The sequence below is a fragment of the Monodon monoceros genome, unplaced genomic scaffold (assembly GCF_005190385.1).
Source record: "Monodon monoceros isolate NGI ecotype Baffin Bay Population unplaced genomic scaffold, NGI_Narwhal_1 Super_Scaffold_12, whole genome shotgun sequence".
Classification (NCBI taxonomy): domain Eukaryota; kingdom Metazoa; phylum Chordata; class Mammalia; order Artiodactyla; family Monodontidae; genus Monodon; species Monodon monoceros.
Window position 1 is genome coordinate 161,476,710 of NW_021703768.1, and position 21,237 is coordinate 161,497,946.

The following is a 21,237-nucleotide window of genomic DNA, read 5'->3' on the forward strand; positions in this document are numbered from 1 at the left end:
TCTACTGTACAGCAAAGTGATTCAATTATACATATATATATATTCTTTTTCATATTCTTTTCCATTATGGTTTATCACAGGATATTGAATATAGTTCCCTGTGCTATACAGCAGGACCTTGTTGTTTATCCATTTTATATATAATAGTTTGCACCTGCTAACCCCAAACTCCCAATCCATTCCCCCCAAACCCCACCCCTTGGCAACCACAAGTCAGTTCTCTATGCCTGTGAGTCTGTAAGGCTATTTCTGAGTTGGAGAGTGGGGAATGGGACTAGGGTACGTTAAAATTCCACCAAGCTCGTTGTTCTTTACTGAGATTCAGTCATTTCTCTTTACTCCCTGAATTACTGTAAGCTTTTGGTTGATTGCCAGAGTTCGAAAAGTGTTGATTCTGACAAATTCTGCGATTTTTTCGTTGTTTTTATGGAAAGGCAAGTTTTACTCTGCCGTTTTTGCTGACGTTCCTTTTTTCTCTTTCTGTTTTTTGATGCTTAAATTTTCTTTGATTTGGCCAGTGGAAGCCTTTCATGCTGGCATCTGTATCCTTTTGACATGTGCCTATCAGTTTTTTGCTGAGTAGACTTTCCTTGTCTGAACCCTGGAATCAACCATTTTTCCAAAGAGCCCTGGTTGCTTTTAAGCAGAGAATGGCATTAGAAACCAAGACCTGAGTATTAAGTATGCTCATTATTATTGGGGTGTCACTGATCCCAGGACTTCTGAGTAGGCAGATGAGAAAACACACACACACACACACACATTTATTTCTCTATATATTTTGAAAACCATGAATTCACACCAACATCTCCAATTAAATACAATAAGGTTCATTCTCACTTTCCCTTCATTCACTTTTTTTTTTTTTTTTTGCCACACAGCTTGCGGCATCTCAGTTCCCCAAGCAGGGACTGAACTCTGGGCATGGCAGTGAAGCCTGTAATCCTAACCACTAGCCCACCAGGGAACTCCCGCTCCATTCATCTTTGTAACACTCTTTTCTGATGGTGGGAAACCTGGTTCCCATTATCCTGCATGATTTATTTATTTCATCAATCCCCCTATATATAGCCAATCTCATTTTCCCATCACTATCCCCTATGCCAGCGGTCCCCAATCTTTTTGGCACTGGGGACCAGTTTTGTGGAAGATGATTTTTCCACGGACCAGGGTGGGGGTCGGGGGATGGTTCAGGCGGTAATGCAAGCAATGGGGAGAGGCAGATGAAGACTGTCTCACTGGCCTGCCACTCACCTCCTGTTGTGCAGCCCAGTTCCTCACAGGCCATGAATCGGGTGTTGGGGGCCCCTTCCCTATGCTATGTAGATGTCCTCCTCACTGCACTTGGACACTGACCCTCTCCCTCCAGCTAGACAGACCCCCATGTTGTTGTCCTGCTTACGTCATTTGGGCTCTGACACCATCCCATACCAGCCATCCCTCCACGAGGATGCTCTCCTCACCAACTTTGGACTCCAGCACTCTGGTGCCCACCATTTGGAATGCTTATTCTCGTCATCTAAGAACTGGATGATTTACACGGTCTCCTAAACACCTCTCCATCTATGCAAGCCCATCCATACCGAGAGCTGGTGTCTGCCTGCCCCCTGATACGGAAGCTAAAACTGCTCTTGGCTCACCTATGAAGGGCTCTTTTTTTAAAAAAATTGTTTTTTAATTTTTTGGCCACGCCACTTGGCAGATGGGATCTTCGTTCCCCGACCAGGGATCGAACCTGTGCCCCCTGCAGTGGAAGCTCAGAGTCTTAACCACTGGACCACCAGGGAAGTCCCTGAAGGGCTCATTTTTATGTCTGAAACCCAGCTCATCAAGGCTTCCTTGCATTCATTCTTGACTAGTCCTATTGAAAAGTATGGGTTTTTCTAGTTATCACCATGGAAGGGAGGGTCTTTGAGGGACTTCTACATTCTCAACAGAAATGGAAATCCTGCCAGCACTCCTTCACCACTTACTTTGTGCGAAAGCCAGGAGGGTGTGGAGTGGGAACTGATAGTTTTGCCTCTCTTAATTAGGAAGTCCGACAGAGAGCGCGCGCGAGAGAGGGCCAGATTCAGGTTCAAAATTTTATCTGTCTACTAGCTGTCTCACCCTGGATGTAACCTTCTAGACCAAGAATTGGCCAATGTTTTCTGAAAAGGGACAGATAGCAAGTATTTTTCGGCCCTGTGGGTCAATCAGTCTCTGACACCGCTCCTCCACTCTGCCCCTGTAACATGAAAGCACCTGGGCAATATGTCAGTGAATGGGTGGGGCTGAGTTTCGCTAAACTATTTATAAAAACAGCTGGGAGCCAGCTGTTCACAGGGAGGAGACTGAGTCTATTTTCTTCACTGCTACATCCCCAAAGTCAAGAACACTGCCTGACAAGTAGTGGGCACTCCAACAATGATAATAAACGAGTTATTATCACTTGCAGATTCTTTTTTCTCTCTCTCTCTTTTTTTAAGGTTTTTCGGCCATGCCAGGCAGCTTGTGGGATATTAATTCCCCGACCAGGGATCGAACCCACGCCCCCTACAGTGGAAGCATGGAGCCTTAACCCCTGGACCACCAGGGAAGTCCCTCCCTTGTATATTCTTTTTTTTTTTTTTTTTTTTTTTGCGGTACGCGGGCCTCTCACCGTTGTGGCCTCTCCCGTTGCAGAGCACAGGCTCCGGATGCGCAGGCTCAGCGGCCATGGCTCACGGGCCCAGCCGCTCCGCGGCATGTGGGATCTTCCCGGACCGGGGCACGAACCCGTGTCCCCTGCACCGGCAGGTGGACTCTCAACCACTGCGCCACCAGGGAAGCCCCCTTGTATATTCTTGATGGAAAAGTAATGACACAACCAGAGTGACCAGTGCTGGTGGATGGTTGAACAGAGCATGGGAGATCCAACTGTGCGGCATGTTCAAGGTCTTTCAGAGGGGTTTTTGTTCCTTAAAGAAAGGAGGAGGGGGCTTCCCTGGTGGCACAGTGGTTGAGAGTCCGCCTGCCGGTGCAGGGGACACGGGTTCGTGCCCCGGTCCGGGAAGATCCCACACGCCGCGGAGCGGCTGGGCCCGTGAGCCATGGCCGCTGGGCCTGCGCGTCCGGAGCCTGTGCTCCGCCACGGGAGAGGCCACAGCGGTGAGAGGCCCGCGTACCGCAAAAAAAAAAAAGAAAGAAAGAAAGAAAGAAAGGAGGAGGGGGACTTCCCTGGCAGTCTAGTGGTTAAGACTCCGTGCTTCCACTGCAGGGGGCGAGGGTTCGATCCCTGGTCAAGGGAAGTAGATCCCACATGCCGCCTGCCCAGCACGGCCAAAAATAATACAAGAAGAAGAAGAAAAAAAAAGAAAGGAGGAGGGAAAGAACTTTTATCGGGCATCTGTTTGGTGCCAGGAGACCCGACTTTTCTCATGACAGCCCTGTGAAGTGGGTTTGTATCATCGACGGGATGTTTGTGTCCCACTCCGCCACATTCCTATCTTGAAACCTAATCCCTAAGGGGATGATATTCTGAAGTGGGCATTTGGGAAGTGATTAGCTCGTGAATGGCATTAGTGCTCTTATAAAAGAGACCCCAGAGAGCTCTCTCACCCCTTCTGCCATGTGAAGACACAGCCAGAAGATGGTCTTCTGTGAATCAGGAGGCGGGTCCTCACCAGACACCAAATCTCCCCACACGTTGATCTTAGACTTCCAGCCTCCAGAACTGTGAGAAATAAATGTTGGTTGTTTAAGCCCCCCTGTCTATGGCATATCGCAGCCTGAAATGTGTCCCCATTTCACATATGGGGAAAACTGAGGCTCAGGAGTTGAGGAGACACGCTCACGGCCTCACAACTGGAGGCAGATCTGGGGAGGTGGTGGCTTTCCCACCTCCAGAGACACATCAACAGAGCTGGAACACCAACCCCTCAGGAAGATGAAACAAGATACTTTCTCTTGGATGGGCTGTTCCTACTACTGTTCTTTATAAACCCCTCCGCCTGGTGTTCAATACTTCATGATTGGACCCTGGACCGGCCATCCCATTTTTCCTCCTGGGGCTCTAAAGTCCTGCTGAAAAACTTTCAGTTCCTCTAGGAAGGAAGCCACATTCTCTTTCACTTCCTGACCTTTGCACGTGTGGATCACTTGAGCTGAAAACACCCTTTCTCCTACCACCCTATTCCATCTCCTCTCAAACAACTCATCCTTCAGCATGTAACCTTTCCCCTAGAATGTGACCGTCAGAAAGCTCTGGAGTATTTTCCAACATCACCAAGCCACTCTCTCAGTCTCACCCGACTCTGACTGGATGTCCTACAGATTGAACGCAGTCCTGACACTATCCACCTGGAGACAGTATCAGATCTGTTAAAAAAAAAAAAAAAAAAGCAACTGTGTACATGTTAAAGATCTTATTGGCTTTATTCAATGATTCAAGAATTGGGCAGCATCCAGTCTAGCAGATAGAAAGGAGCCCTGAAGGGCTGTACAAGGCTAGAGGTTTCTTGGTTTGGGTTTCTTTTGTTTTTTATTTTCTATTTTTTGGCCGCACCGCGCGGCATGCAGGATCTTAGTTCCCCAATCAGGGATCGAACCCATGCCCCCTGCAGTGGAAGCACAGTCTCTTAACCACTGCACCGCTAGGGAAGTCCCAAGCTAGAGGTTTTATATAGGCAGAAGGGAGTAGGATCAAGGAAGTGGTACCGGCAAAAAAGTGGGTGGGTCATTGTAAGATTATTTTCCTGCAGGGGATGGCAGGGGTCTATCAGACGATTCCTTATTGCCTGGTTTAAGATTCCATTTCTGAGAGAGCTCTAACTGTCGTTAAGCCTGAGTTTGGTGATGTGAGGCTCACTATAAGTGACTCCATTTTGGCTCTGTTTTCTTGTTTTTAACAGATCCCACAGGTTAAGGGGTCAGTCCCACAAAACTGTCCTCAACTTCAGACACCAAGTGTAGATCCAGGCCATGCATACTTCTGACCCACCCACTACAAATCAGGGTTTCCCATGACTCCCTCCTCAAGTCTGATAACTTGTTAGAACTCACAAATCTTAGGGAAACATTTACTTACCAAAACATTTACTGGTTTGTTATAAAGGATATTATAAAGGAGACAGATGAGCAACCAGGTAGAGTACATAAGGCAAGGTCCAGAAGGATCCTGCATGGAGGAGCTTCTGTCCCCGTGGAACTGGTGTGCGCCACCCTTACCAACCGCGAAGCTCATCAGATCTCAACAAATGTCTGGTAAACAGATGAGATGAGTGAGGAAATACTGTCTCACTCCATTGCCTAGTTCATCTTCTGTACCACACAGACATATGTAGCTGCCCAGTCCTACATTCCCGCCTGGATTCTCATCTCTCTCTTCCACCCACAAATCGCATCATCTTTTAATACCACCTCCCCCAGGAAGTCTTCCTTGCCTACCCACGTGGAGCCCCCTCCCAAACGAGTTGAGCTGCACAGACTCTGTCTACCTTATAAACTTTGATCTGACAGCAGAAGGATTTCCCCAAAGATCTGCCCCAGGTTATACCCCACCTTCCTCCCTGATTCTCAGACAAGTGTCACCTGCTGCTTTAGAGGTGTCATTGAAATGGGACCCAGGCTGGGCTGGCCTCACAGAAACCTGCCAGCACCAGAATTCCAGAACCTCAGCTAACATACACAGACCAGGAGGAGACCACTGTGGGCTGTGGGCAGGAATCAGGGGATGGACAGCCTACTGTGTTTCTCGCCAGGCTGGACAGCACCACCCAGTGGTCAAGGAGGCTTCAACACAGGTTTACAGAACAGATACCTTCCTGCCTCCTTGCCTTTGCATTAGCTGGTCCCTCTGCCTGGCATGCTGCCCTTCCTCCTTCTCTCAATGGTTTACCTATTCTTGAGAGTGACTTCACAGTCCTCTGGGTTTGCTCATTTCCTCACCTTGAGCCTTAGCCCCTCCTAGGCACTGCTGCCCTCCAGAGCCCCAGGAAGGAAGGTGTGCCCCATCACACATTCTGCCCTGCAGTAAAGGGTCCTGGGTCAGCTGTTGCTCCAGCCTCGAAGACTCCATTCCTGGTGATGTGGATGAGTTGTGCCTCACGTCTTGGAGCAGGAAGACTTCCAGGAACATAGGCATGCTTCATCCATCTTTGTGGAAAAACCTCTAGGTGTCACCACACTTCTTAGAAAAGGGCTGTTCTCACTCCTGCCTTCACCCCTCCCAAAACCACCAATGGCAGTATCTACTTTTCCTTTGAGAACACCAGCAGACCCATTACTGTCTTGGCCTCACCCTTGATAAATGTGGCCACTCCCCACTTCCTGCTTGAACCTTGCTTTCCTGGGACTCCCCTGATGGCTTCACCTGCTGGGTCTCCTCCTTCCTCCCAGCCCGCTATTGCTCCATCTCCTTCCTCTTCTTTTGCCTGAGCTTGCAATTTGCCTGTCATTTATGAACCTTTGCAATCCAAATCCCCTTCTGCTGTTGGAAGGACAAGAAAGGAAGAGAACCAGGGATGGACTGATTGTCCAATTTCTCCAGGATTGCAGCCAGCCTGAGGCTGCAGAGGGCAGCAAAGTCAGAGGGAGACACCGAGACCGGAACTGAGTGAGAAACCACCCAAAATCTAATAGGTCAAAAGTGAAAGCCCAAAGTGGTTATAAATACCAAATGGCCACAAGCTAGGGTACAGGGAGACAAGGGTGAGGCTATAAAACAATCTTGTTCTGATGTTGTTTTAGGTACTTGATCTTTAATTACTTTCCTTTCTAGTGTCTTGTATATTTAGTCTGCTCAGGTTTTTTTGTTTGTTTGTTTTTTGTTTGTTTATTTAGTCTGCGCTGGGTCTTTTTTTTAATATAAATTTATTTATTTTTGACTCTGTTAGGTCTTCATTGCTGCGTACAGGCTTTCTCCAGTTGCGGTGAGCAGGGGCTACTCTTCATTGCAGTGTGCGGGCTTCTCATTTAGGTGGCTTCTCTTGTTGTGGAGCACGGGCTCTAGGCGTGTGGGTTTCGGTAGTTATGGCACGCAGGCTCAGTAGTTGTGGTGCATGGGCTTTGTTGCTCCGTGGCATGTGGGATCTTCCCGGATCAGGGCTCGAACCCGTGTCCCCTGCATTAGCAGGCATATTCTTAAACACTGCACCACCAGGGAAGCCCCTGCACTGGGTTTTAGTTGCAGCGTGCTGGATCTTTTAATTGCAGCATGCAGACTCTTAGTTGCAGCATGCATGCAGGATCTAGTTCCCCGACCAAGGATCGAACACGGGTCCCCTGCATTGGGAGCATGGAGTCTTACCCACTGGACCTCCAGGGAAGCCCCAGTTGGCTCGGATTTCAAGCTTCTTCTTGGGTCCCTTTGGATACCTTGCATCACTCTGTGATCTATCTCCAGATTGTTCACTGATTTGCTTGTTTCACCTCTGGCTCCCCTACATACAAGTTATCTCTTACTATATAACAAATTGCCACAAACTGAATGGATTAAAACAACACACATTTGTTATCCCAGGTTTTTGCAGGTCAGGAATCTATCCATGACTTAGTGGATCCTTTGCCTGGGATCTCTCTTGAGGCTGCAATTAGGGGGATGGCAAGGAGGACTAGGGTTTCATCTGAAAGTTGGATAGGGGAAGGTTTCACTTCTAACCTCACTCATGTGGGTTTGGGTCAGATTTGTTTCCTGTGGGATGTTGGACTGAGTCTCAGTTCCTAGCTATCTGTTGGTCAAAGGATGCCTTTAGTTATTTACCACATGAGTTTCTCCAACAAGACAACTTCATCAAAGCCAGCAAGGAAGAGAGTGCCAGCAAGACAGCAGTCAGAATCTTTTGTAACCTAATTTCCGAAATGGCATTTCTTCATGAGGAGATATTCTACTGGTTAGAAGCAAATTACTCTTTAGTAGAGGATTACACAAGGCCATGAATACCAAGAGGTAGGGACCATTTTAGAAACGGCTTACCATATCCCACCAGACTATAATTCTGTTAGTGCTGGGACCTTTTTGTTCACATTAACTATCATGTCTCCAGTGTTTTCGAGTGAATGGCATATAGTAGATGCTCAATTAATATCTGTAAAATGAGAGACTAAATGGAGTAAGCTGTATAGTCTAAGAGTAGAATAGCTAAGGAGTACTTCAACATTTCTTTTATTATGTTCACGGGTTGTTGAAACTAATCAAGGAGCAGTGGGATGAGTGGAATTGTCATGGCAGGTAAAACCAAGGGCAGTGGACTGTAGGGTGAACACAGACAGGGAGAAGTCATTGAACTACAGAAGCCATGGGTCTTCTCACCTTGCAGGGCCCCAGGAAGTGATATTAGGCTTGGTGAGTGCTATGTACCTGCCAAGATGTATCAGTTAGCATTTGCTGCATAACAAACTTCCCCTCTCCAAAAATTAATGATTCAAAATAAAAACTAGGGCTTCCCTGGTGGCGCAGTGGTTGAGAGTCCGCCTGCCAATGCAGGGGACACGGGTTCGTGCCCCGGTTCGGGGAGATCCCACATGCCGCAGAGCGGCTGGGCCCGTGAGCCATGGCCGCTGAGCCTGCGCGTCCGGAGCCTGTGCTCCGCAACGGGAGAGGCCACAACAGTAAGAGGCCCGCGTGCCACAAAATAAATAAATAAAAATAAAAGCTATTTAGTTCATAATTGTGTGGTTCAGAAATTTGAGTCTGGCTCTGTTGGAAAGTTCTGCTGAGCACAGGTGAGCTCATTCATGCATCTGTGGTCAGCTGGTGGGTCGATTAAGTCTGGCTACTTAGCCAGTGCAGTTTTACAAGATAAGCGAAAATACTTTGACAATGCTCGCATCAAGAGAGGAGGTCTTGATCCCCCTGAATCTGGGTGGGCTTGGACTGCTTCAACGAATAGAGTATAGCAGAAGCAATATTATATGAGCTCCAACACTAGATCATAAAAGACCACGCAAGCTGCTTCCTTGTTTGCTGGAAGACTCACTCCCAGAGACTTGACACATCATGTAAGGAGTCCAACTACCCTGAAGCTGCCATGCTAGAGATGCCATGTGGAAGGACTACATGGAGACACCCTGAGACTACAGAAAAAAAGAGGGATTTCCCCCCCAAGAGACCCCAATCTTTTGAGTGATCCAAGCCCAGAAACCAGACATGTGAATAGAAATGCCACCAGATAATGCCAGCTCCCAGCCACTCTAGGCACCCCCCAGCCCTTCAGGTCTTCCCAGCTTAAGTCCTAGATGCCATGGAGCAGAAACAAGCCATCTTGTTGTGCCCTGTCCAGGCTCCTGACCCACAGAACCCATGAATATATTTTAAATGGTTGCTATTTTACGTTACTGAGTTCTACGGTGGTTTGTTGCACAACAGTAGAAAATGGGAACAGATGGACTTACTCATAGCTGGAGGTTGATTGGTTGGTGATTGAGGCCGCAGGGGTGACTGAGTCACGTGCCTCTCATCACCCAGGTTACTGGGCTAAATGGCAGGGTAGGCAGCTCTCTCATCAACCCCCAACAGAAACATCAAAAAACAAGCAGAAACTGTCATAACCAAATTTCTCAACAGTCAAAGGTTTATAGCAACCCTACCCAGTAAAGCGTTTAAGGTATTGATCACAATAATGCTCAAAGAGCTAAGGAGGAAAATGGATGAACAGAGTGAGAAGTTAGGCTTTTTTTTTTTTTTTTTTTTAAGCTGTGCCACACAGCTTACAGGATCTTAGTTCCCTGACCAGGGATTGAACCTGAGCCTTCAGCAGTGAAAGCGCAGAGTCCTAACCACTGGACTGCCAGGGAATTCTCAGAAGTTAGGCATTTAAAAAAAAAAGTTGGAAAATATAAAGAAAAAACAAAGAGAGCTGAAGAGTACAATAACTGAAATTAAAAATACACTTGAGGGATTTCCCTGGTGGTCCAGGGGTTAAGACTCCTAATGCAGGGGGTCGGGGTTCGATCCCTGTTCATGGAACTAGATCCCATATGCCACAACCAAAAGACACTGCACGCCGCAACGAAGATCCTGCGTGCGCAAATAAGACCCAGGGCAGCCAAATAAATAAATATTTTTTTAAAATACACTTGAAGGAATCAACAGTAGATTAGATGATACAGAAGAATGGATCAGTGAACTGGAAGAAAGAATAGCGGAAATCACTCAAGCTGAACAGAATAAAAGAAAAAAGAATTTTAAAAAATGAGGACAGCTTAAGAGACCTCTGGAACAACGTCAAGCATACTGACATTCACATTATAGGGGTCCCAGAAGGAGACGAGAGAGATTGAAAGGGGCAGAGAACATATTCGAAGACATAATAGCTGAAAACTTCCCTAACCTGGGAAAGGAAACAAACATCCAGGTCCAGGAATCACAGGAAGTCCCAATCAGGATCAACCCAAAGAGGACCATAACAAGACGTGTTGTAATTAAGATGGCAAAAATTAAAGACAAAGGGAGAATATTAAAAGCAGCAATAGAAAAGCAAGACGTTATGTACAAGAGAACTCCCATAAGGCTATCAGCTGACTCTTCAGCAGAAACTCTGCAGGTCAGAAGAGAGTGGCAGGATATATTTTAAGCGATGAAATGGAAAAACCTACAACCAAGAATACTCCACCCAGCAAGGTTCTCATTCACATTTGAAGGAGAGATCAAAAGTTTTACAGACAAGCAAAACTAAAGAGACTTCAGCACCACCAAACCAGCTTTACAAGAAATGTTAAAGGGACCTCTCTAAGCAGAAAAGAAAAGACCATAACTAAAGCTGTGAAATTATGAAAGGAAAAATCTCATTGTTAAAGGCAAATATACAGTAAAGGTAGTAGATCAACCATTTAGAAAGCTAGTAGGGGGTTTCCCTGGTGGCGCAGTGGTTAAGAATCCGCCTGCCAATGCAGGGGACACGGGTTCAAGCCCTGGCCCGGGAAGATCCCACATGCCGCGGAGAAACTAAGCCGGTGCACCACTAGTGAGCCTGAGCTCTAGAGCCCGCAAGCCACAACTACTGAGCCCACGTGCCACAACTACTGAAGCCTGTGCACCTAGAGCCCGTGCTCCGCAACAAGATAAGCCACGACAATGAGAAGTCCGCGCACCGCAACGAACAGTAGCCCCCGCTCACCGCAATTAGAGAAAGCCTGCGCACAGCAACGACGACCCAACAGAGCCAAAAATAAATAAATAAATACATAAATAAATTTATTTTTTTTAAAAAGCTAGTAGGAAGGTTAAAAGACAAAAGTAATAAAGTCATCTATAGCCACAATAAGTAGTTGAGGGATACACGAAACAAAAATATGTATAATATGATGTCAAAAACAGTAAACATTGCGGGGGGGGAGGAAAAATGCAGGGTTGTTAAAATATGATCAAACTGAAGAGATCAGCAACTTAAAATAATCATGTACATATACAGATTCCTATATATAAACCTCATGGTAACCACAAACCAAAAATCTATAATAGATACATACACAAAAAAAGAGAAAGGAATCCAAACATAACACTAAAGATACTCATCAAATCACAACCAAGGAGAGCAAAAGAAGAAAGGAAGAAAGAAGAACTACAAAAACACCACCACAAGAATTAACAAAATGGCAATAAGTACATCAATAACTACCTTAAATGTAAAGCTGACGGGACTCATACGTTCTGGTTTTAAACTTAATACAAAGCTACAGAAACAAAACAGTTCGAAACAGTGTGGTCTGGCACAAGGATAGACGTATTACCAATGGAATAGAATTGAAAATCCGGAAATAAACCCATACATCTATGGCCAGTTGATTTTTCACAACAGTGCCAAGTCCATTCAATGGGGAAAAACATAGTGTCTTCAACAAATGGTGCTGGGACAACTGGATTTCCACATGCAAAAGAATGAAATTGGACCTTTACTTCACATCATATATAAAAATTAACTAAAAATGGAAAAACAACCTAAATATAAGAGCTAAAACTATCAAACTCTTAGAAGAAAACAGGAGTAAATCTGTATGACACTGAATTTGGCAATGGATTTTTAGATATGACATCCAAAGCACAGGCGACAAAAGAAAAAATAGATAAATTGGACTTCATCAAAATTTAAAACTTTTATGCATCAAAGGACGTCTTCAAGAAGGTGAAAAGACAACATACAGAATGGGAGAAAATACTTGCAAATCATATATCTGATAAGAGCTTAATATCCAGAACATATAAAGAAATCCTGCAACTCAATAACAACAACAAAAAACATACAACTCAGTTTAAAAATGGGCAAAAGACTTGAATAGACATTTCCCCAAAGATGATATACGAACGGCTGATAAGCACATAAAAAGATGCTCAATATTATTAGTCACTAGGTAAATGCAAGTCAAAGCCACAGTGAGATAACAGTTCACACCTACCAGGATAGCTATAGCTTTTTTTTAAATAACAAATATTGGCAAGGATGTAGAGAAATTGGAACACCCATGCATTTCTGGCGGGAATTTAAAATGGTGCAGCTACTGTAGAAAACACTTTTGCGGTTCCTCAGAAAGCTAAACATAGAAGTACCATAGGATCCAGCAGCTCCACTCCTGGGCATATATCAAAATAATTGAAAGCAGGGTCTCAAACAGATACCTTTGCACCCGTGTTCATAGCAGCATTATTCACGGTAGCCAAAAGGTGGAAACAACCCGGGTGTCCATTGACAGATGAATAGATAAGCAAAATATAGTTCATACAAACATCAGAATATGATTTAGCTTTTAATAAAAAGGAATGAAGTTCTAATACAACATGGATGAACCTGAAAATATTTGCTAAGTGAAATAAACCAGACGAAAAGACAAATATTGTATTATTCCACTTAGGTGAACTACCCAGAATAGATTAATTCATAGAGACAGAAAGTGGAATAGAGGTTACCAGGGGCTGGGGGTGGGGCAGGGGGGAATGAGGAGTTATTGTTTCATGGGGACAGAGTTTCTACTTGAGAATGATGAAAAAATTTTGGAAGTAGGTAGTGATGATTGTAGAGCATTGTGAGTGCAGCTAATGCCACTGAATTGTACACTTAAAAATGGCAAATGGGGCTTCCCTGGTGGCGCAGTGGTTGAGAGTCCACCTGCTGATGCAGGGGACGCGGGTTCGTGCCCCGGTCCGGGAAGATCCCACATGCCGCGGAGCGGCTGGGCCTGTGAGCCATGGCCGCTGAGCCTGCGCGTCTGGAGCCTGTGCTCCGCAACAGGAGAAGCCACAACAGTGAGAGGCCCACGTACCGAAAAAAAAAAAAAAAAGAGCAGAAACTGCTAAGCCTCTTAAGATCTGGGCTCAGAACTAGCCCAGCATCACTTCTGATGCATTCTGTTGGTCAGAATAAGTGATAAAGCCAGCTCAAATTCAAGTGATGGGGAAACAGACTCTACTTCTTTATAGGAGAAGCTACATATATTGTCCCCTTTTTCGCTCTTTATAAGACAGTATCAAGTCTGAGACCATATTAGTCAATATTCCCAACAAACAAATTTTGAGTCCAAAGCTTAGTCCAGAAAAAAATTTTTGATTGTGCTAAAACTTATCTGCTAAATACTGAGAAGAGTCTTTTAATAAATTTAAATATGCAAAATCTGACTCTGAAGAAATGACAACCACCCCCCCCCAAAAAAAATCACAGAGGTAGAATTGACAGCTGGTAAAAACTGGACAAAAAGAGTCCAATTAATGAATCAAATGTTTACTGCAAAAATCACATGGAAAAAAATGTTCCTGATAAAAATGATTTCAATCAAGTAAAAATGAACACTGAAAAAAAATTGGGAACGGTTTAAGTGCACTGAATAGCAAAGTGATCCAGCAATCTAATTGGCTAGATTCAGCTTAGGATTCAAAAGTCTTTTCCAACAGAAATGTGTTGGATTTTTTTTCCCACTGTGCTTATAAAAATGGAATCAAAGCATCCCCAGAATAAAACTATCCTTTGTGTGAATACGGCAGAGTAAGGATGAGAGGGTCAGATGCCCTGTGCATCTTCCTAGTGTTTAACATTATTCCCCAGACACCAGATGCCACTTATCTCCTAGGCAAGGTCCCAGAAACGATCTGGTCATGACCTCTATCTGGGTGGCCTTGGACCCCACCCAGGTTTGTGCCTCTGCAGACCCCTCTGTCCCCCACCTCCTGTACCAGTCCAGGTTCTTCTGTTCCTTGGAAGTTGTGGGTCACACCAAACTGTTCTTTTCTGAAGGCAAACCCCAAGATTTGTCCTTTATGATGGCTCCTCACTCCTCCGCATGAGGGACCACGGGCAGCCAGCTCAGAGATTGTCCTTTGGTGAGTACTTGACCCTCACCACATCCTGGTGTCACTCTTGCCCTCCTGACTTACCCTGCATCCTATCTCTAACATGCCCATAGGGGTCCTCCCCCTGTCTCCCAAGTCCACCCAGGAATCAGAGGACAATGTCCATAAGATTCTCTTCAGCTTCATACTCTGCAAATCCAAGGTCACCTTGGATTTGTCAAGGACTATGAAATGGCCAGCACATAAGCTTTAAAAGAAGGAAGGCAAATAGGGACTTCCCTGGCGGTCCAGTGGTTAAGACTCCACCCGTCCACTGCAAAGGGCATGGGTTCGATCCCTGGCCCAGGAACTAAGATCCCCCCATCAAAAAAAAAAAAAAAGGGAGGGGGAGGCAAAGATACGCTTTTCTTTTCTTTTTTTTTGGCCCTGCGGTACGTGGGATCTTAGTTCCCCAACCAGGAATGGAACCTGGGCCCTCGGCAGTGAAAGCATGGAGTCCTAACCACTGGACAGCCAGGGAATCAAAGTTATGTTCTTTTTATATATATATATAATTTCATTTTTTTATTTTTGGCTGCATTGGGTCTTTGTTACTGTGCGTGGGCTTTCTCTAGTTGCAGTGAGCAGGGGCTACTTTTCCTTACGGTGCACGTGCTTCTCATTGCAGTGGCTTCTCTAGTTGCAGAGCATGGGCTTTAGGCACGTGGGCTTCAGTAGTTGTGGCACAAGGGCTCAGCAGTTGTGGCACACAGGCTTAGTTGCTCCACGGCATGTGGGATCTTCCCGGACCAGGGCTCAAACCCATGTCCCCTGTACTGACAGGCAGATTCTTAACCACTGCACCACCAGGAAAGTCACAAAGATACGTTCTTTTTTAAAAAATGGGGTATGGGGGTATATGGGTGTGTGGGGGAGAAGGAATTCATTATAACTATTTTTACCACAGAGTTTTTAGAAATACGCTTGGAAGCTTTTCTTAACAGTTCCAAAATTTTAATAGATGCAATGTACAATAGATAGTAAGAGAGAGGGAAGACACAGAGAAGGAGTATAGACAGCGGCAGAGAGGGTGTAGACAGATTCAGAGTAGAGACAGAGACAAAGAGAGAACAGACAGGGGCAAAATGTAGATGGGACAGAGTGTAGACAGAGGCGGAGACGGATGAACAGGGGCAGAAAGCGTGGCTGTATGGCATTCACCGCTCCCAAAACCAGAAGGAGCCCCCTACCTACTATTTAGAAGGTTGAGATCTCAAACCTCAGAAGGTCCTGACACTCCCCACTCTGGGTGCCAGCCTTCCCCGTTTCCATTTCTGTCTCTCCATTTTGAACTTACGATGTCACCCTCTCTTCTGTTGACAGGGTCCTTCCCTTCCCCACCCCCCTCCAGGGCCCACCCCTGCATCTTGGGGCGGAAACTTGTCCTTTTCTCTAAGTCTTGCCCCCTATCCATAACTGCATCTACATCTCCCTCCCCAGCCTGAGCGATCCCCCCACCCTTCCCTTCCCTGTTAATAATCTTGGGCCCGCCATTCATTCACTCATCAAACATTTATAAGCAGTTCCCATGTGCTGGGCCCCTGCTCAGCAATACCAGGGACCCCCTGACCTAGGCCCTGCCTTCCCCCGCCCCCATCTATCTAGGAGGGGTGGGGGATGGGAGGGCCGTGTAAGCAGTGATAACAGCGTGCTCTGAGTTTGATGGGGGAACATAAGACACTGTCAGCCTCAGACAAGATACCTAACCCGGCCTAGACTAGAGAATGCGACAGGCCTGAGTCTCCAGTGTGACACCCCGACCACCCAAAGCCCCGCCCTCAGCACAGAGCCGGGCTCAGAGAAGATGTGGTCCCTCAGCCTAAGGGATTTCTGGCAACGCCCCTTCTCAGACCCAACCCATTAGCCTCTCTACCTGATCTGCCCCCGCCCCATCGCTGATCTAGGCCACGCCCTTCTCAGCCCCTCCCGTACTTCATTCACACCACCAGGCCTCAAGCCCCACCGCCCGGGAGGCTAACCTCACATGATCTCGTTGGCCAGAGAGCGTCACTTCACCGCCCTCCTTCAGTGTCATTGGCTCTCTAGGTGTCAATCTTCTTTATAGAGGCCCAAGAATTACCATGGCCGAGGTTTGAGGGGCAGTTAATAATGGCCGTCCCAGGAAGTCTCGTTATTGGGCAAAAAGCCCGGCTCTGGGCGGGGCTTAGAGCCAAACGCTGGCCTGCCTCTGTCTGGGGTTCCTCAGGGACGCAGCCTTCCCTCAGAGACACACCCCTTTCTCCTTCCTATTGGTCCTGCCAAGTGTTGATCAACAGAATTCCACATTCCGATAGGCAAAACACCCCGTCCTTCACTGCTTCCCTAATTTCAATTCGCTTCTCTCCTTAAAGGCGGCAACCTTCTGGCCGTAGCCAGGGCTCTCGCCCTCCTTATGGACTGACCATGGATTGGCCATACACCCCGTCACTCCTGGTCAGTGGGCGGAGCCATCGCGCCTGGGGGCGGTGAATTGGCTGACTGGGCCTCGGGGGCGGGGCAGCGGCTCCTGTCAGCGGGTGAAATGGCAGCGACAGAGCCGGCGGCGGCCGCGGTCCCGGGGGGCGGCTGAGGGGGCCGGGCCGGGCTGCGGGGCGAGCGACGCGGCGGGGCCCGGGACGGCGGCGCGGCCCGGGACGGCGAGGCTCGGCATGGCTATGGCGGCGCGCTCTTCGCAGGTAGGTAGGCGGTGCGGGCCGGGCCTCCCGGGCGCCTTCTCAGGCCCGCGACTCCGCGCTGCGGCCCACGGGGGCCGGGCAAGACTGGGACTCGGGCCCCCTCGCCCCGGAACCCGCGCCGGGAGCCCTCGGCACTCCCAGCACGGACCCTGGCCGTCAGCCTCGGGCCCTGGCCCCTGCCCATCCTCGTTCCGACGCTTCCCGACCCCTCAGGGCCCCTCCCACGACTCCTCCGGGCGCCCTCCTCCCCCCCGCCGCCCCCTCCCCGGGAGGGCCCCTCAGGCCCGTGACCCCCGCTCACTCTCTTTACTGACCCTCAGGACCCCTTCCCGGACCCTTCAGGGCTCCCCCAGTCCCCACCCCGCAGACCCGGCCCCTACGAGCGCCCCCGCAAGCCCAGGACCTCCGCCCTCTCTCTGTCCCGATCCCTCAAGACCCCTTTCATCTGTAGACCCCTTGCCACACCATCCCTCCCCTCACTTCACATCCTATCTCTGGGCCCAGACCTGCCCTCGCCCCCAAGGATACCCGTCTTAGAGCCATACCCCTCCCTTCTGACCGCACAGGACCCCTCCCCAGCCTCTATAAATCCGGACTCCTGCCCGCAGGCCTCACCTCAGCCTGCTGGGCCATCTCCCACCCCCAGCAGCCCCGTGCCCAAGGGCACCCCTGAAAGCCACTCCTCAGGGTCATCGTCGCATCCACACCCTGATCCTGACCCGTCTTGATCCCTACTTCCTGAAGATCCACCCTCACCTCATGCTCAGGACCTCCCAACAGATGTTCTGAACCCCACTCCTCACCTAAGGGACACCCACCTCTGTGAGGGCCCCACTCACACGCACAAACACACACACACACACACACACACACATCTGGGAGGCAACAGAGCAAAACCCATGAACCCCCAACAACTGATAGACACCCTGGGCCCCTCACACACATTCAGGAGCCCTTCACACACACGCACGGACAGACACTTGGATCCCCAACACACGCAGAAAAACTTAAGACCTCCAGCACAGGGCCAGGCAGTTGGGACCTGCCCCCGTCAACAAGCACACACACATACACACACACACACACACACACACACACACGGCTCCTCAGCACTTTGGCACCCCTCCTTGGAATTCACTTGCCCAGGTCCTCCTGGAGGCCCCCACAGCTCCCAGCTCAGGCAGAGACTCAGAGACATGAGCTACCTGCCCGGCCTCAGGCAGCCAGCCTTCCCATCCACACCAGCCTCCCTGCGCCCATGCCCCTATTGGGGCCCTGGAGGTGGCGGGGTGACCCAGAATCTCCCAGCACCCCTGTGGACACCTGCCCCAGGCCTCTTCCCCTTTATTCATCTCCCTCGCTTTACCCTTCTTCAAAGGGAAGGATGCTCCCTTTCTCGCCTACACCAGTCTCCCCAAAAGAACCACTGGCTGCCCACTGATTTCTGCCACCCCTGGCAGAGGGGTAGGGGTACCACCTGCTCCTGGCCCCGGTCCTGAAGCCTGACCAGACTGGTAGGACCAGCATCCTGACCCCACCACGCCCACTGGCCTCAGATGGCAGGAGCAGCCCCTGACAGCCCCGAGAACTCTTTCACCCACGACCGGCATGTCATGCCAAATGAAACAGCTTCCTTCGATCCTGGCATTTGAGACCCAGTGGGGCTGGGTTTGGGCCTGCCAGAAGCAGACAGCTCTTTGTTAAGGAATATTTTCAGAAGGGAAAAATGTGCTGAAGAGGCTCGGGTGGAACACGAGTGAGGAGTCGGCTTGGTTTTTTTTCCCTCAGCCAGGCTGGGATGGATCTGGGGGACCCATGTCATCGTGTCTTTCCAGGTGTACTGGCTCTTCCCGCCCTACAGCCCACATCCTCGGGTCCAGCCTGTGTGTTCCCTTGGGCTTCTGTGGTCGACTGCAGGTGGTTTGGTTTGACTGCAGGTTGGGATGAGGCAAGTCAAAGAGGAGGGCAGATCACAGAACTGGCGAGACAGCGCAGCCAGGACCGCAGGGACTGCGAAGGAGCCCCAGGTCCTGCCTGAGGGGAATCCAGATCAGGCTGGCGCTGCCTGTCTGACATAAGCACGCCTGGAAAGCCCCAGAGGAGCAAGCTCAGGCTTCCTTGTGGATATTTACCAGCGGATTCTGGATGGCTCTGGGGAAAAGCGCATCTAGGCTTGGGGCCTTGACTTACCCATCTAGAAAATGGGGAGAGAAATCCCGAAACCAGAACTTTGTACTGCAGGGGAGCCAGAGGGGTTAGAATGTGGCCCTGAATGTCCCCTGGGCACAAGGTGGAAGGGGTCAGTGGGGTCCAGGAGGGCAGTCGCCCACCTGTGGGTGCTGGCAGAGTCACTGGGCATCCTGGGCCCCTGGTTGGAATTAGCTGATGCCTCAGTGGATAATGGCTGTCTTTCCATGGCTGAGCCAGTTTACATCAGGGCTAAGAGACAGTTGGTTGTGGGATTTGTGGCCCCACAGGGACCTCCCGGGGCAGGTCGGGTGCCTGCTTGCTGGCAGTGCCCACACCCCACGTAGACCTCTGACGCTGGGCGGGGAGAGGTTTGTTCTGCCCACGTGCTGAAGGGAGGACTGAACGAGGAGACTTCTGAAGGTCACGAGGCACACAGGAAACAAACTCCACGGCCTCCCCAGGGGGGACTTTGTGCAGATGCAGTGGGCTCAGAAGCCTCCCCGGGATAGACTGTGGACTCCTTAGGAAAACACGGGAAGGTTCCCGGGAAGGGCTGGTGAAAGACATCAGTGCCCTTTACCCTAGACTGGGGGGCGGGGGCCGGGTCTTTGTGCATGTGCTTTTGATGGGTGCAGGGGGAACGGAGGATTGTGCTCTAGTTTCCTCTTGCAGAATATGGGTGCTGGTTGTTCCGGATGAGGCCTCCACCACGTACTGGGAATCGAGTCAGGGGCTGGGGTGTGAAGGAACGTCAGGGGTGGCTCCTGCCCTGCATCTAAAGACCCTCTCCACGTCAGCAGGCAAGAGCTGAAACCAGGAACGCACACTGATCAGGCCGTGCTGCGCACCAGGCCCTGTATCAAGCCCCGTTGATATACTATCTCATTTAATCCCCCCAAACCACCCGGAGGAACCAGCATTCCAGCCCGTGCCCGTACCATCCCATCCTGTGTGGAAGCAGGAGACAGATTAACGGACAGCATGCTGTGGAGCAGAGATAAGGGCCCGGTGCATCCCCGGGGCATCAGGGAAGGTGGAGCAGAGATGATATACGAGTTGGGAGAGGAGCTCTCTGGGCAGGCATGGCATGGAGGGGTGTTCCAGGCAGCCTAAGTGCTTGGAAGAGGCCCAGGCGGCAGGAGCAAGCATGGTGCACGCAGGGAAGCGTGCCTTGTTTGGTGGGTTTCATCCTATAGGCCTTCGTGTCCCAAATGCCATCCAAGGGGCACACACCATGGGACACTCCCTGGTCAAAGGGACCAGTATTTGAGGGCTTCCCTGGTGGCGCAGTGGTTGAGAGTCCGCCTGCCGATGCAGGGGACACGGGTTCGTGCCCCAGTCCAGGAGGATCCCACATGCCGCGGAGCGGCTGGGCCTGTGAGCCATGGCCGCTGAGCCTGCGCGTCCGGAGCCTGTGCTCCGCAACGGGAGAGGCCACGACAGTGAGAGGCCCGCGTACCGCAAAAAAAAAAAAAAGGGACCAGTATTTGGGATTGAACTTGGAAAGGCAGCAAACCACCCCACCCCACCCCTCCCCGCCCAGGGACGTCTGCTGCACACATGTTCTAGAAGCCAAACAGAGGGCAAGAGGGAGGTTACTTAGGAGAACTAACAACTCACCTGGGCTGGGGAAGAGATTGATCCCTTCCAGGGAAATTTCAAGAGCCCCACTGGCACTTTTCTTTCATCTCTCAGCGCACCGTGATGTGTTTGTGAGATTGTTCTTTGTTGTTGTTGTTGTTTTTTATCTTTTGGCCACGCCACGCGGCCTGTGGGATCTTAGTTCCCCAACCGAGGATGGAACCCATGCCCCCTGCATTGGAAGCATGGAGTCTTAACCACTGGACCGCCAGGGAAGTCCCTGTGAGATTGTTTCATTGAGGGCTATCTCCCAGCCCAAGAGTCCCGCGAGGGCAGGGCACGTCTCTGTCTGTTCATGGTTGAGTCCTAGGCGAGAACAGGGCACGTAGCAGATGCTCAGTAGACACTTGGTTGATTTTAGGAGCTGACAGCCCTCCCTACTCACCCACTTCTGAAAGAGGGCCTGGATCTCTTCTGTAGAAAGAGGTCAGATCCATCTGCTTGGAGAGCCCCCAAAGG

At 49.5% G+C, this 21,237-nt stretch overlaps 1 protein-coding gene across 3 annotated transcripts in view; it reads left to right on the forward strand.

The window, feature by feature from the left end:
• Positions 1-16,843: 16,843 nt before the first annotated feature.
• The window catches only part of EVI5L (ecotropic viral integration site 5 like), a 29,845-nt gene continuing 25,451 nt past the window's right edge, over positions 16,844-21,237 (forward strand). The window contains exon 1 of one of the 3 annotated variants that reach the window (XM_029218306.1): positions 16,844-16,947. The gene's annotated coding sequence lies outside the window, so the exon portion shown is untranslated. The remainder of the gene's footprint in view (positions 16,948-21,237) is intronic. The other 2 variants (XM_029218303.1, XM_029218305.1) reach the window with 2 other exon arrangements.